At 38.0% G+C, this 15,239-nt stretch overlaps 1 pseudogene; it reads right to left on the bottom strand.

Moving 5' to 3' along the window:
- Positions 1-4,905: 4,905 nt before the first annotated feature.
- Positions 4,906-15,239, bottom strand: part of LOC140009854 (protein FAR1-RELATED SEQUENCE 5-like) — an 85,502-nt pseudogene continuing 75,168 nt past the window's right edge.

The following is a 15,239-nucleotide window of genomic DNA, read 5'->3' on the forward strand; positions in this document are numbered from 1 at the left end:
TCCGAACTTCTCCACCATCGTAGCACTAGCAACATTTGTGCAACTGTCGCCATCGATAACAAGGCTGCACAACTTTTCCTTGACTAGGTAGCGTGTATAGAAGATGTTCTCACGTTGTATATCATTCTCTTGAGGTCATGCGGTGAAGACTTGTCGTGCAACAAGACCAAACCCCACTTCACCCTCAAGCGCACGTTCTTCCCCCTCATCTGATTCATCTTCATCTTTGACTAATGGTGGCATATCGATGTATTCGGCTTCATCATCTATCACAATTTCCCCATTAGGCAGGACTAGCATGATCCGTTGGTTCGGCAATGCTTGGCAATGTGCCCCCACCCTTGACATTTGAAGCATCGATTATCTCTTCCTCTCATTTGGGCTTGGTTGGTCACCAATTTTCCTTTGTTGTCCCCCTTAGATGGTTCGACCTTTGCCTTGGAAGGAAAATCAGATTTGATTTGTTTGAAGCCTTCTCGGTCCTCGCTCCTTCGCTTATTCCTGGAGTAAATTGTCTCGAGTTTGAGGTAGAGTAGGAGTAACCAGTCCGTGTGTTACCTCTCCTCTTGAGACGGTGCTCCACATTTTCAGCCTTCACCACCAACTCATGTAGCTCCAAATAATGCTCCAACTCGACCTTCTCGGCAATTTCAGGTCGAAGTCCATTTAAGAATCTCGCCATGGTCGCTTCCTTGTCTTCTTGAATATCGGCCCTAAGCAGGCCCTAAGCATGAGGATCTCCATTCCTTGTGATACTCATCGACACTCCTAGTGTCTTGCGTAAGAGTTTGTAACCGTTGGTACAAATCTCTATAGTAATGGCTCGGCACAAATTGGGTCCTCATCATCCCCTTCAACTCGGTCCAAGACCCAATCTCCGATAGTCTACTCCTTCATCGAGATGTGGTAAGTTGATCCCACCATACTACCGCGTACTCACTAAATTCGATCACAACCAACTTCACCTTTTGTTCATCCGTATAATCTTGACAAGCAAAAATCATCTCGACCTTGGACTCCCATGCCAAATATGTTTCCGGATCTGACCGTCCTTTAAATTCTGGAATTTTCATTTTAATTCCCTTAAAGATGTCGGAGGACTTATTTGGTCCCCTTGACTTGGATTTGGAACGCTTGAAGGGTTCCTCCTCTTCATCATTGGAACTCGCAGACTCCTCCGCGTATCGCCGCCTATGAGTGGTTTTGGAAGGATTAGGAGTGCCTTGGGAGTTACTAGCTGCCAACTTCTCATGAATAGGGTCTAAAGCATCAGCAAACATTTGTCCTCATATTCCTTTGAATCTTGTTTCCAACATATCAGCAAGCATTTTGATATCAACGGTTTGAGGCATTCCTTCAATTTCACGTGACATGCTTTCTTTCACTTGCAAAACAATGTTAGTGAAATAAAATATTCTTCACTTCACTCCCTTACGTGTTTACTCTCGCACTCGTGTTTCACTCAAAGTTTCTTCTAATATTCCTCACCAATATGTTCTCGAGGCCCTGCTTGCTTCCCTTGAAGAAATTAGAAGAATTCCCTCAAAAGCCAACCAACTTCGCACAAGAGCCCACTCAATTGTAGCTTGATCAGATTTGGAGCGAAATAAAATGAGGCTAGAAAATAGAACAAATAAGGCTGGAAATTGCTGGAAAAGTGATGAAGTGAACGACTCAAGAAGCACTAGTTGTTTACCACAAAATTGAACAATTGACCGACACTTAAAATCTGGAAATGTGAGACACGAAACCTGGTCCTTAGGACGAGCTTTTATGGCTGAAATTTCTGGAAAATTTAGGCTAACAACTAACTCAAAGAAACTATAGAGGCTAAACTCAAGAACAATCGCCTAAAGAGCTTGTCGCCTACCCGTTTTTATTGTTGCAATTTGGAAATGGTGATCAGCGGACTAATCTGGTGTTAACCCCCTTTTCCTATCCCAATAAGGATTTGTAAGCTGTCAAAAATGAAATTGCAAAGAAACTTGGACAGCTTGTCCAATTCGGATCAAACTAGTCAATCCTACTTGGACTTGGCTTAGGTTGAAGGCTGTTTTGTGGTTTCAGCTGTTTGGGTGTTTTGGTTTCACCCAATGCTCAATTCTGGAGTTTTACAAGACAATTTTGTGGCTGATGGTTCCTCTTTTTTTTCTTTTTTTTTTGTAATCAGCCAAGAACTTGAAAAAAAAGACTAGGGTTTGCGGCTGGAATTTCTTTTGGCAGCTTTGTTTTGTTCAAGATTTGGTTCCCAAACCCCAATAAACTTCAAGATTTGTTCAAGAATTCAAGGAGTTAATTTCCAGATTTCAAGAACACAATTTGAAAGATGTTTTCACACCCAACAGTCCAAGATCCCACGGGTTTTGGTTCAAGACAGATTTTAGGGTTCCAAGGTTTCAAGAATCTCAACCAAAGCTTCAAGAATTTCAAGATTGTTGTGTAAACAATCAAGAATTCCAAGAAACTCAAGTTTTGATCTAAATTTCCAAGAATTTAATGAGGTTAGCTGCTATCTTCTTCCCCTTCATTTTTTTTTGAATGCAACAACAAGAACAAGTTGACGGCTAGACACACTACAACAAAAATGGCCTTTCCTGACATGCCTATAAGGACACTTGCTGGTTTGTGTCATTATAACACTCCTATCATGACACTTATTATCAACTCAATAATATATACTTTAATTTTTTTTATTTTATCAGATATAAAAATAATAATGTGCCTTTAGACTACCTAACATGACACTTGAGAAGATGTGAGATGTACCAAAAAAAAAAGACACCAAACGGCATCGTTTGATTTTGGCGGAAGATTCATTTGCTGTAAAATACTCAAAATTTTCATTTTGCCAGCCAAAACACTTCCTCAAAATTTTTATTTTTTGGCTCCGCCATTTCCAGCCCCCCTCCCCCTCTTTCTGTCTCTCTGTTGTCAGATTCTGATGTAGTTGGTGGGAAAAATGGGTAGCAGCCAAGCAGCAGTTTCATTCTTGACCAACATAGTGATGGTTTCCTTTGAAAGTGTAGATGTTGAAGGGGATCCGCTACCAGTCGCTGAACTTAAGGCCAATAAAGCCTTCGTCTTGTTAATAGGAGAAAACAATGAGTTGGTGAAATCAACTGTATCCAGAGAAGAAGCGAAACGCAGAGGAATCAATAAAGGATTCTTTGGGAGTCTTGAGAAGATGGCAAGCCAAATAATCTCACTTGTGGTAATTGAACTTTCTCCTTTCTAGATTCCTATCTCGTGCTTGTGTGTCCGTCAAATTATGCCGGTACCATTTCATCTATTTGATCGATACAAACTGGATTTGGTTTCAATTCTTTTGTGTTTGCTTAATTGCTTTTAGCTAATGATGTGTGGTGGGTATACGGTGGACTGTAGGAGTTTTGTGCATTAGTGCTTGATTCAGCAGACAATCTTTACTAGAGTGCTTTTCGTGAGATGAAAAATCTGGTACTAGATTCATGTGACTATTTTGTTATGGATTTGTTGTCCATAACCTGTTCGATAAAATGTCAAATAGATGAATAGGAACGATTAGGCATTCATTTTCTGTCTATCCAAATTTGCTTCATACTTGTGTGCATAATTTGGCACAGAAACTCATATTACAAGATAAGAGGTGAATCTACTTGAAAGGAAAAGTGAAGCGAAAAGTGGAAGATAAGTGTGTGACTTTAAATAGGATTGGTGCAGTTTTGAAATGCATATCTCACAAGGTTTCTATCAGGTCAGATGGGTTCTTACAGTTTGGCTACAGATACTAGTCTGATTGTAAGAGTTCTACAAATCTATAGCTGCTACACTATTCACTTTTAGCTTGTAAGTTTTCATCCAGCAAATGTGACAGGAAACACTGATGTCTCTTTCTTTATTCTAATCTTTTTATACGTGAGAGACAACAAATGTTTTATTACCTCGAAATGTCATAAAAAAGTTTTCCGATTAATGCATTTAGTCCAGCTAAATGCAGTACTATCAATGTCTAATAATCTTTAAGTCTGATTTGTAATTTCAGAAAATAAACAAGCGAAACAAGTAGGCTCGAAAGAAGAAGAACATGAACCACACAACCGGGAAGAAACCATTTGCTATGCTTCGAAGCAAAATGGTACTAATATATTTGTGCTATGACTTTCAGAATTTTATGTTGAACTATCACTTGTATATGCTGGACTAAACAAAATTATATAACTACTTCTAGACAAAGGAGTTGGGGTGCTCTACTACAAGAGTTGAAATGTTTGATAAATTTTATAGCCATGCTGATGGGACTCCATCGAGTAGTGTGGTGGTTGAGAATTTGATAAGTGAACGAAGAGCATTTGTATGTTACTTAAGTCATACTGAAACTGATAATAACTACATTTTGCTTTTCTTTTAAAGTAAAATGAAAAAAAGCAAGCTAAACTTCCATCAGAAACTGACGACTCAGTTGGCTGAAATGACATATTTGCTTAAGTCATTGGACAAGACAAACCTGGCCACGTCCGGTTGCAAAAGATGACCCCAAAAGAGAAATCTGCGGAGTCCAAACTCATTACTGCAAGGGAGAAGACACCTGCTAGATTGACAACGGATATGCTTCGTGGACAGGCTCTTAAAAGCCTGGAACATACGGATTCCTTAAAGTTGCAGCAGGGCAATGAAGATAACCATAAGTTGGAGGATTGGTCCCAGAGCAATTCATTTTGTGTTCCTGCTCCTGCAAAAAAGGAGAGAAAAGAAGTAAATGGCTCTAAAAAATTAGATTTGCATTTATTTCTTATTCTTCTGCGCCTGATTATGGGATTGTATCTTGCAGGATTCCCTGGAGTTGGAGGATGACATTAGCTTAAGATGTGCATCTGAACCTTTGCATGAAAGGAGAGAAAATCAAGAAACATCTGCTACAAATAAAAGTTAATCTTCTGCTGAAAAACTGGCACCAGTGAGCGCTGGAGCTTTGCCTGAAATAAGGACATCTCCAGAACTTATATCTGGTAAAAGAAGTGACTTGGAAATTGGCAATGCTATGGATGTTGGTAAAGAAAAAACTGGTGTCACCATACCTAATTCAATTGCATCTGGAACAACTTCCCAGCTAGTTACACCTTCATCACCCTTGGGATCAGAGAACCCAAAGCAAGGAATTCAGGAAGTTACAACATTCCAGAGTTCTTCCTCGTTAGTTACTGAAATTTCGGGCCCAAAAGCATTCCCTTGGACCAAGCAAAAAGCAGAAATTCCCTCGGACAACTCTTACTGCAAGTTCTTATAGACTTAATGTTGATTCTCTCATTTAGTTTCTTTTGTTTATTAGATGGCAATGCTTTTCATGTTAGTTTGCAATTCTTTTGAACCCTTTTACTTGGTTACTTTTGTTGTTGAAGGATATTTGAACATTGACTTTTGTTTTTAAATTACTACATGCATTCTGTTCTTTGGGATAATTTTACAAGTCCTTTGGGTATTTGATTGACGGAATGTACAGCAGGGAGCACAACCAGGTTTCTTCTTTATTTTAAAAAAAAGAAAAAAATACTCCTAGCAGTTAAAAGTGTCAGCATAGCTCAACAGCATCGACAATATCTTGACACATTCGATTGTCAAGAAAAAAGATTTTTGTTGGCAGATGGGATGCTATAATAGCATAGTTTTCTTGACACATTTGAATGCTACGAGCCTATCTCCACATTGGAAGGGACAACACTCATCCGAGGTGTGAGGAAAAGTAAAGTGTCAGCTTAAATTATCTATACTGACACTTGTAAATGCCGTTAAAGGTCATTTTTGTTGTAGTGACACTTCTAACGACCAAACAGATTTCTGTTTTGTTTTTTTTTGACTCAGATTTCAACTTAACCACGAGAACAACAATATAACAAATTGCTGGAAGAAAAAAAAAACCACAAACAAGAAAGAAACAATTCAGATAGATTGTATCACTTGACCAACGAAAGACATGACGGCAAGACCAACAAGAAACCCTAACGACTCAAGATATATATATATTTTTGGACTAGACACAGAACACAAAAGATAACACACAAATATTTTTTTTTGTCGGATGAACAGTACCCACAGATGAACAGTACATGAATAGTGATGGTGAATAGTAATCGGTGAACAATACCCATTTTTTTTGGCTAGATTAGAACCAAATAAGAACAAGACACAAACATGACTAGGAATAAAAAAATATGACACGAAAAGGCTGGAATTAAGAGGATATAACCTGGAAAACCATCAACTAGCTCTGATGCCAACTGATGCGAACTGATGCGAATTCCTCCACATTGGTGAAGTTCATCCTTGCGATTCCCACGATCTTGATGGAGAATTTTCTAGGCTTGGTTGGCGGAATTCCTTTCGACCCAATCTAATCCTCTAAGTTGAGAACACTCTTGAATCTCAACCCGCGACCTAACGAATTAGCGAACCAAGGAATTTGGTAGAACGGTGCCACAAACAAGTGGGTTTCTTGTTTGATAAGCCAATTGAACTCTCTTAGGAGATTTCTAAGATGTTCAAGGGGTGCTAGCAAGAAGCCAAGAGAATACTCTCAATTTCATTAACAGTCAAAATCTGATTATTGTTGTTGGTTTGAAGCTTATTTATAGCTTCTTACAACTCAAATCCTAATACGACTAGAAACTAGGAATGATCTCAAATCCTAATGGGCCTAGAAACTAGGGCTGATGGTCAGCCCTTACATTGGCCCATTATGGCCGAATGGACTAAGGGAATGTGACCGAAAATAATAGCTAAAAATTTAAGACAAACTAACGACTAAAAATGGCAAGGACTAAAATAATTAAGTCATTTGTTTTATTCTACTAATTGAAAACAAAACTTGCTAAACTTGTCACTTGTGATCCTGGATTCCTCTTGTGACTTGACATGCTTTGTTTCACGGGTCTTAATCCTCTAGTTGGAGTAAAGTCACGTAGTCTGAGCCACCTTCAAACATCGAACTACCTTCCTTTGCTTCTTATATCGCGCATACCAAGATATTCAATTGCTCCTTCATTCGTTTGGCACGAGCTCTAGTGATTGGTCTGGATGGTATCACCACGTCCTTGGTAGTTGCTTGGATGACCACATCACAACCTCTTGTTCCTCCCCCTCCATAATCATTCCCTTACCCTTATTTATTTCCCCCTCCTCATCTATCCTGTCAATCATTGGTTGGATATTTGGCACTTGGTTCATCCCGACTCCACTATTTTTTTTCGTAGCTAGTTCCTTTCCAACTTTCCTCACCTCCGCATACGTTTTGTTCATCGCCCCTGTAACAATTTGTGATTCATGCTGCACCCTCCAATCCCTTCTATTATTATGCAAAGAAGCTAGCTCCGATGAATTCTTTCTACACTCCTCCATAGCATGTCCCAACCTCCAACAGGTAGAACAATAGGACAGCAGCGCTTCAGGCACGATTTTTTGCCAAAAGCCTGATCTCCTTCCATTGCCACCCACATCCTGGTGCAGATTGGCTTCCACAACTCCACTTCCACACACATCCGAACTACACTCGGGCGCATTCCAGCAGCCATTGCCGAATCTAGGAATAATGATTTCCCAACTGGAGAAATAATAGAGAACAACGTCTGTTTGTCGAAATAATAAATTGGCAGATCTAGTAACGAAACCCAAACTAGAACCAGGGAGGACTCGTTGTGTACGTGAAAATCCCTAGTCCAACGAAAGACACGCATTGGAAATTTCCCCAATTGCCAAATTCCTCGTGTCCAAATTCTGTTGAAGTCCACCTTCGACGAACACCTCAACAAACACATGACGGTAATGTAACAACCCAATAGAAATTTGGTCTCTTAGATTCAATGTATTGAAAAATTTCTGAATTTCCTCAAATGGTGGCCGTCTTTGAGAAAATATTTCCACTAAAGCCAATCATATGGAGCTGCCAATTTATCCGCATCTTGTTTAGAAAAGACTACCACAACTTCTCCTTTGTATGTTGCCACCGGCCCAATTTGAATACGTGAAGTAGCAGGTTGCGAAAATAGTTGGGAGAATGATTTCCTCGCTGATGGAGACCCTCCTTGTCCCTCAGCCGAAGGCTGAAGGGTAGCCATGAATTGAGATACTCACCCTAGAGGTTGTCGGCAGCTTGAGAGAACACTCACCAGGAAACCCTAAAACCTGTTAGATCAGGCCGTACCAAATATGCTTTTACACATTACCATTAATTTTGACTACCGCCAAAACTATATTGTCACTATCAAGATTAACATACTCTTGGTATGTTATGCTTGCTTTATCTTGTTTTATTTTTTTCTTAATAAAAAAGTTATTAACAAATCTGTCATTAAATACAATCATTGAAATTCAACAAATTTATCTTACCTCTACTTCTATTTTTTCTTTGCTAATGTGCCATTTAGTGCTATTGTAAATGTTCAAGCATGTTATCATGTACTTCTAATTAACAAATCGGTGTATGTTTCATCACATTCAATTATTAAAGAACATGTTAGACATTTCTTTTATTTTTTTACTTTTATTGTAAATTAAAATAGGTAAAACCAGAAGTTACAATAAGTCAAGACATTTAACATATATTTAGAAGATATTATAGTAATCCAAAAGTTACAACACCACCTTACATCTGAATTAATATCCCTACCCTCGACCAAAATCCCAATAACTATCAACATCAAACCCCAACAACATCTAAAAAATCAAATCGAAATCACTGACCACTCCAATACTAAGAATCCTTCTTGTTTTATATAATATCTCCACTTCCTCATACTTCTTATAGCATCCAAAAGAATAATGCTTTATACTGTGTGTTCATTTATTTTCTACAAATGCCTTTATGGCCGAAGAAAACTCTATTGCCATCAAATATATTGTTGTAATCTTTACATAGAACACTCTTTATTGCTCCAAGTGTGTTGAATCGTAATGATTTTTTAATACATTAGTCATTAAATATTCAAGTTTCAATCAAGTAGCGCCAATTATAAATCTCTACGTTTGTCATACCATATTCTTTCTGTAATAAAATAATTTGCTTAACTATCAAGACTCATATTAGTTCCTATTTAGATGTGTTGAAAAAACATAAAATCTTTACTGATAATCAAATCTAATCTATTAACTGGCTAACATGGTAGTTATTATGTAAGGCACCATCAAGGAATTTAACCAAACATGCTAATATGCTTTATTTGGCTAGATTTTTTTATTAGTATAAGCCTTCATAGTTATAATATTGTATTTGGCTCAGTAATTGGTCTCCAAAGTTTCTCTATTTTTATTGGTTTTTTTTTATATTGTTGATTGAGTGTTTAAAGATTTTACATCAAAAGAAAAGAATAAAATTTAAAAATTAACCCAAAATTTCTCTCTATCCACTGGAACAACTATATGCATCAAGATACACATAATTTAGTTTCATAATCTAATAGTCTCTTTTAACAATTTTGACTTTTATTAATTCCTTTCAAAGAGGTAAGATCTGGATTGAACATGATCCATATAAAAGAAAACAAAGAAGGAAGAGACAGAGGATGAAATGATACCTCACGTTCTATTTTTCTTCTTTTCTTCTGCTTTTGTATAGTGTTTGTTACCTTTTTCTTTATTTGGATAGACAGCGTGTGAGGACCCGAATTTTTATTTTACTTATTTTATTTTATTTTACTGTCTTATTTAATTACTTATTTATTCGTTTACTCCAACTAATTCATTTTATCCATTTTAATTTCATTTGCATGGGACAATGTCTCATTTTATATTTTAAAACGTTTCGCTAGTAAATTTAATTTTTCTGCAGCTTGTTTAGTAAGAAATAGCGAATACACATTTTTCGAGACAAAATTCGGTCCGAAAGTACAATGATCTTGGAGAATTAAGGATGATCAATAGTAGACTAAGAAAAGTTAATTGAGGGATTAGAGATGAGTGAGTTAAATTAAACTCAATTAGGAGCACAAATGGCCTCCTATTCATTTGTTGACTTTTGGGGTACTAAATCACCTTTATGTCATTTCTTTCCTTCACCCCATCACTTCACCACCTAACCACACAATCCCTTTCTTCTCCTTCCCTCTTGGCCGACTCTCCCTCCACCATTTCTCAACAAAATTGCAGCTCCATTCTCTTCCATTTTTGCTCCAAAAAGACACTCCAAACTTGCTTCTTTTCTTGGTTCATCACACAAGCTTGAAGGGTGACTTGAAGGAGGAAGGAACTTTGATGGTTTAAGAGTTTATACACTAGTGGTTAATCTTCATTCTTGGAAGCAAGGTAAAACTCCTAAAGCTCTCATCTTTTCCTCTCAAATCACAGTAGTTAGTTAGTTCTATCTAGTTAGTTTTGGGTTGTTGATGGGTTCACAAGAACCATGACACTAGGTAGAGGACTTGAGGTGGTTTCATAGGTAGAGGTCTTGAGGATTATTATGTGTTTACTTGCTTGTTTGATGCTTGTTTTGATGGATTATGGCTTTGTTTTAGCTAGAAAGTTGAAAAGAAAAGTTGAAGATTGGAGGATGCTTGTTGTCCGAAAATTTGCTGATTGAATCCCTCATGTTAATTTTGAATTTTGATGTTATTTTGGTGCTATAATGCTTGATATATGTTGGTGTTTATGTGTGTTAAATATCTCCCAAAAAGCTTTAGAATTGGTTGAGTTCAAGTAGGGGAAGTGAGGTTGCAAATCTGGAAAATTTTCTGATCAGGAGACCTAGCCAGTGCTAACGTTTTGGCCCATGACTTTTTGTTTGGGAGTTGAAATCAAGTGCCATTTGTGGCATTTGAAACTAGACTCCGAGGGCTTTCCAACGGTATAAAATTTCCCTACTAATTCATTTTGAGTGAGCCGTACCAAACTGGCAAAGTGGACTGATTTGCTTCACCTGTTTAAACGAGAAAATTACATAGCTGCATCTTGTGACGCAATTTCGTCCCTCTTGTGAAAAGAATTTGAACACGATTTCTTCTGATGATTTATATAATTTTGAATTTAGTTTTCAACGCCATAAACCGTTTCCAATTTGGACTTGTGTAACGTTAGTTATGGCCTGAGTTTGAAACTGCGCTGAAGCTTTATGACTGAAAATCTGCGGAACAGGTTGCAAAAATCAGTTTTCTTAAAACCGTTGTATCTTGGTTTTGGAAATTCCAAATTGAGTTCTGCTTGTTGTGCTTGGAACTTGACTTGAAGTTCATTCTGTGTTATAAATTTCAGAGGCTAATTCAATTCCTATGAATTTTGCCGCATTTTCAAACTTTACTGAAAATCAAGACTGTTTCTGCCCTGTTTTAATAAAATAGCAAGTTTGACTGATTTCGGATTCTAATCTAGGAAAAGTGTCTTCTAGAGAGTTTTAGTACATTGAATCTAGTTTCTAATGGTATAAAGTTTCTAAATTTTGGACTTACCAAACTCGAGATATTATTTTTTCAAGTGGTGTCACACAAAGCTGGAATTTTCTGGTTTCAAACAAAATGTTCCTTTTAAGAACTTCCAGCTTTCTTTTGTGATTGATTGTCCGTTTCAAACTTGATTTCATGGATGATACAAGTTCTCTTGTGACTTTAAACCTTCATTTTTGGATCTCGATTTTCGATGGATTAAAACTCTTTTGAGGCGTTGTCCTAAGTTCTAAGCAAATGCATTTTCTTCCTTGAATGCTAAGTGGCCTAGGGTATCCATGAGTGATGGTTGGTTAATATTTTTTCAGGTGCTCAAGAGGATTTCGAAAGGAATTCCGGTGTGGACAACTAAAGGACTTAATTGCTTGCTTGCTTGCTTTTAGAAATTGGTGAGTGTCAAGTGCATGACTTATTACATAATACTGGGATCACTTCTTGTTGATTATGTGGATTAAACTAGTCGAGGCGAGTGTGTATTTTATCTCACTCATCCTCTCTTGCTTGACTTGATAATTGACTTGCTCGTACTTGACAATTATATTTGGTGCTCGTGCTTGACTTGATGTCGATTTAAGAGCAATCTCATTGACTTGTACTTGAACTTGTAGGGACGCCCAAAACCCAATGGCTAGCCATTCAACTCAAGCCAGCAAGGGCTTGGTGGAGGAGTTTGGTGAACCTTGGGATCATATACTTTACTTGCCTCGATATATTTGAGTAATGTCAAAACTTTTGACATTCGGGCCCGGTAGGAGGTGTAACGGTGGACGAAAATTGGTGAAAAGTGGGGTTCTACGGACTTGTTACTTGCTCGGTTGACTGAGTGTCAACACTGGAAAATTATGGATCAAGATTATCGATGAAGCAGTGTGGATTTAGCTCCTGAGAGCTCCCGTATCCTTCATTGATTGTGTTTTTAATTCCATTCGTGATTTTACATGAATATTATGGCTGCCTTTTTATTTATATGTTATTATTGCTAGATGTACCTGCTTGCTGCCTGCTTTTCTTGGCCTCATCGAGCGTTAGCTCATCCCTTTAAGTTTGTTTTTCTTAACAGGCTTTGGAGGTGGAAATTGGAGGTTCTAAGCTAGCGACTTTTGGTGGAAACTAGTATACTTTTTGTATGTTATTGGAGATTCTTAAAGTGTAAATTTTGTTATTTTTGGATCTGGTGGATTGTAATTGTAATTGCTAGCCTTAGAAGTTGTGGCTTGTATATTCGAAGTACTCTTAATTAAGTTGATGGTTGACTTGTGGTTCTTTATTAAGCTTGAATGAGTGCATGAGTCCTGACAAGAGTTAGGCAGGCGTTCCGCTGATACCCTAGGGTTCGCCCTAGGGAGAGATGGGGGCGTCATAGTTGGTATCAGAGCCTAGGTTTGAATTTGTCTGGACAATTAGGAGTTTTGATCTTGTGAAAGTATATGTGATAGTATAAAGTAATAGGACCTAGTTTATTAAGTGTACCTGGATCTGTCTCAGTTTCTAATTGTAATTGTAAGTCATGGAAGGAAATGGTGGGAATGGATCGTCTCTGAGACGCCTTCCAGTGATTCGTTATTGAGAGAGGCTTAGGGCCCTTTTTGGCAGTGGAATCTAGCTTGTCGAGTTAGACCCTCATGCAATTGTTAGAAGACTTACTTATACTCTAACTATGTGGTGCTATCGGTAATCAATGATTGGAGACAATTATCTAATGTGAATAGGATAGCTCAAGAGGATAATCGAGAATTGAGGGTAACTGTGGACGCACAGACCATTAGAATTCATGAGTTGGAGACGAATGTACTCGAAGAGCAAAATAGAGCAGAGGCTCTTCGTGAGCAGCTTCAGGAGGTTAAGCGCCGACTTGTTAGGGTAGTGCATGAAATAAGGGGCCGGACGGAAGGAATGATGGCTGAGTGTATGACCTTGGTTGAACAAATGGTTGATAGCAAAATACTCGATAAGGGACAGGAAAGCTCAACCCGTCGTGCTGAAGACGAGGTTGAACCTACTGAAGTAGTCGACATTTTTGGCTCTACCAACCACTAAGCTAGTAGTTTTCTATTTTGGTAGTTTTGTCAAGGATAGTTGAGGTCTACTAGCTCGGTTCACTTATATTAGTGATCTCCTGATCTTTTGACTTTTGCTAAGGACTTAGAAAGGGTGATCCTCGCCTTGAGGCCTTTTGTATTTTGTTGCATGTACCCGTATATTTTGAAACACTTGAATACCTATATCCTGTACTTCATCTTCTTGACTTGTTTTGTGAACTTTTGATTTGTAGCATGATTTCTAGTTTATGTAAAGAATTACGCTTTTATTTTAAGTGTTTTTGCAACTTGCATATGTTTTAAATTTCTATATTTATTTTCTCTCTTTTAATTATATGTTTATATTCTTACTAAATGGATCGATGAGGACGTGGACGGGGTCGTGGGTGTAGGTTTCGGCAACCCGCACTTCTGAGAGAGATAAGGGATCAGTGATTGATCTATACCAAACCCTACGATTAAGGGGAATGACCAAGTGGCTTCGGCCCTTAACCGCATAATTGATGTTCTTGAACCTCTATCTAGGGTTTTAATTAATTCCGAGACAACCTATTCGTTCGTGGACTTTAACTTCATAAATGGTATAGATGAAAAGTGTGATTTCTTACCCTTTTGATTTGGAAGTTAAGACTCCTACAAGGAACCAGTGCCTAATTATTAATAAGGTTTATAGAAATTGTGAGATTTGGGTTGGTGAGAGGAAATTTTTGACAGATTTAATGAGCCTAACAATTAAGGGTTATGATGTGACCACTAAGAACACATACCATTTGCCTCTCATAGATGAATTATTTGATCAGTTGCTAGTGGGTCGAGGTATTTTCAAGTTAGATTTGAGGTAAGGCTATTACCAGTTGAGGATTCTAGAAGCGGATGTGCCTAGGACCGCATTTAATTTGAAATATGGGCACCTTGAATTTGCAGTTATGCCTTTTGGGTTACCAAATGCACCAGTAGCATTTGTGGACTTGATGCATCGGATTTTTAAGCCGTGTCTGGACCAATTTGTGATAGTATTTATAGAAGACATATTGGTATACTCTAAGTCTCGAGAAGATCATGAAAGACATCTGAGGATAATTTTGCAAACCGTGAGAGAGAGCACCAACTTTTACTAAGTTCAATAAATGCGAGTTTTGGTTGGAAGAAATGTTTGACTGAGGCACCTGTATTAGCATTATCGAGCGGCAGATATGGGTTCTATTCTTATATACGAATTTTGACAGAATTAGGATAGACGTCTTGACAGAGGATGATACCAGGCACAAGTGAGACTAAGAAGTTATAATTTCTTCTTCAACGAATTTTTAAATGAGTGTATTGTGACAGCCCCACCTCTCCCTAAGGCGGACCAGAGGGTTCGGCGGACCGCCTGCCCAACTCTCGCCGGGACTCAGTCGTTCACTACAGTCCCCAATTAAAATACAATATAAAATCTCAAATATTACATTCAAATTCCACTAATTCAATTGCACTTCAAACTAAAGCCTCAAGATATACAAGAAATACTAGTTTCCGAATAAGACAAAGTCCTCGAGTCCTGTGGAGGGGAATAAAATAGTTTTGGGGTGAGTTAGAAGCTCAGCGACTAACCAGTAAAATCCAGAAATCAAATAAGCTTTCCAATCGTTCATTTCAATGATGTCATGCTTCAGTAGTCAAATATACGTTTATTGCTCTCGTGAGCCAGTGAAATCATTGTACCCGAACACCCAACGCTCAAATTGATCACTTAACGTTTAACAGTAAGAGGGAGCCCGTTGGTGCTCCAGATGAACATGAACAGTAAGACATGGTGGAGACG

The sequence above is a fragment of the Coffea arabica genome, chromosome 6e (genome assembly GCF_036785885.1).
Source record: "Coffea arabica cultivar ET-39 chromosome 6e, Coffea Arabica ET-39 HiFi, whole genome shotgun sequence".
Lineage (NCBI taxonomy): Eukaryota > Viridiplantae > Streptophyta > Magnoliopsida > Gentianales > Rubiaceae > Coffea > Coffea arabica.